The following is a 2,500-nucleotide window of genomic DNA, read 5'->3' as shown; positions in this document are numbered from 1 at the left end:
AGTTGATTAACGCAAACTCGTATTTGTCGACACTTCTTCAATCCACCCCTTCCAACTTCACTCTTCACATCAGCGCACCTACGGATGCCTACACCCACCTACTCACGTCGTACCAGAAATTTTCTGTCCAGAACTTCGCCAAACGTCCACGTCTCATGCCAAACATGGTATTTATCACCATATCAAGATGACAGGACCCCCAGTCTTTGCCAAATTTACACGTCTGGCACTGGATCGATTGCCAGCGGCCACACAGACGTTAGCTGAAATGGAAGAAATGGGCCTTTGCCAAAAGGCCTCCAACCCATGGTCATCATCCTTATGACTTGTCCTGAAGAAAGACGGCTCTCTCCATTCTGTGTGGGGATTACAGGTGCCTAACCATGCAAACAGAACCGGATCACTATCCCGTCCCAAACATCGCTGACGTGACCTCCTACCTGCACAAAGTGAAGGTTCTCTCTATGCTAGACCTCCTGAAGGGGTATTATCAGGTGCATATGAACCCAGATGACATCCCCAAGTCTGCCATCACCACTCCCTTCGGTACATACACCTTCAATTACTCCTCTTTTGGCCTTCGTAATGCTGCGGCCACTTTTCAACGTCCCATGGATGGCATCTCAGAGGACCTCCTCTTCTGTGTATGTTATATGGACGACATACGTGTGTTCTATTCCTCAAAAGAGGAACACCTCCGTCACCTGTGCATCGTGGTCGACCGCCCACAACAAAACGGCCTTGTAGTCCGGTACAACAAGTGTACCTTTGGCGCCAATTAAGTGTCGTTCTTAGGGCACTGCATCACTCCTGAAGGAATTCATCTTCTCCCTGAGAAGGTAGAAGCTATTCAGAGCCTAACCCCGCCCTCGACCGTCTAAGCACGGCAGGAATTCTTGGGCGTGATCAACTATTATCACCGTTTTCTGCCAGCCATTACCGCCATTCTAGCTCCCATCTACATCTCCCTCAAGGGCAAGCCAATAGACCTGAAGTGGGGTCCCCTTCAAGAAGCGGCCTACTGCAATGCATAAAATGTCCTATCAACCCCTGCTGCTCTCACTTTCCCCATCCCACATGCTCCTCTTCTTCTCTCCTCCAAGGCCAATGCCATTGCTATTGGTGCAGTACTCGAACAGATGGTCAACGGCTCGCCCCGCCCATTGGCCTTCTTCAGCAGAAAACTGTCCAAGGCAGATTCAGGCTATTTTACCTTCGATCACGAATTGCTGGCGGTGCACTTGGCTATCTGTCACTCTCGCCATTTCTTAGAAGGTATGCCCTTCGTCATACCTCTGGTGCATGCCTTCACTTGACAGTCTGACGCCTGGTCCTCCCGTCAACGCCGACATCTCTCCGCAGTGGCTGAATACGATTGCAACCTTCAACATGTCCCTGTGAAAAGGAGTCCCATTGCTGATGCCCTGTCAAGAAACACAGTGGTTGCCGTTCAACTGGGATTGGATTACAACTCCTTTGCTGAAGTCCAACGACAGTATCCAAAGTATCAAGTATGTACGACATCCTGCACATCCCTCCGTTGAGAAGACGTCAACCTCGACGACTCTAACACCTCATTCCTCTGTGACATCAGCACTGGTAGACCACGACCGTGGATTCCTGCTCCCATGCGCTGATAGGCGTTTGATTTCCTTCACAGCCTTTCACATCCCTCGCGCCGTTGTACTACACAGCTGCTGAAGACGAAGTTTATTTGGCACGGCATTACTCGCGCCTGTAATTCTTGCCAAACTTCCAAAGTACATTGACACACGGATTCAGGAGTGGGCACCTTCCCTGAACTTCAGCGTCAATTTGCCCACATTCACGTTGACGTTGTAGGGCCCTACCCACATCACAATGATATCGTTATCTGTTTACTATCATCGACCGCTCCACTCGTTGACCTGAAGCCATTCCCATGGAAACTGCAACGTCCGCCTCATGTATATCTGCCTTACTCTCAGGATGGATAGCAAGATTTGGTATCCCTGAGCATATTACTTCTGACAGGGGTACCACTTTCACCTCTCAATTGTGGACATTATTAGCGAATCTCCTGGGCATCACCCTACATCAGACAACTGCCTACTACCCCGCTACCAATGGAATGGTTAAATGTTTTCATCTCACCCACAAAGCAGCTTTGATGTTCTGCTGCAAATAATCCAACTGGTTTAATCAGCTTCCCTGGTTCCTTCTGGGACTGAGGATCACTCCTAAAGGTATCCTGGACGTCTCAGCAGCTGCAATGTTGTATGGCAACCCGTTGATCGTCCTTACCGAATCTTCTCCTTCTATAATCTCCTCTGACGATCCCCAGCGCATATGTCACATCATGGGAAAATTTACTCCATGCCGCCAGATTTACAAGCCCCCAGCGAAGCATCAAATAACAACAGACTTTCACTCTGCAATGCACGTCTTTCCACGCAATCACACTAGCAAGCCACCACTAAAGCCCCTTACACGGGCCCTTTCCTTATGATCCGACGCAATC

This window comes from Palaemon carinicauda, chromosome 9 (genome assembly GCF_036898095.1).
Source record: "Palaemon carinicauda isolate YSFRI2023 chromosome 9, ASM3689809v2, whole genome shotgun sequence".
NCBI lineage: Eukaryota > Metazoa > Arthropoda > Malacostraca > Decapoda > Palaemonidae > Palaemon > Palaemon carinicauda.
Note: the sequence above shows the minus strand (reverse complement) of the source record.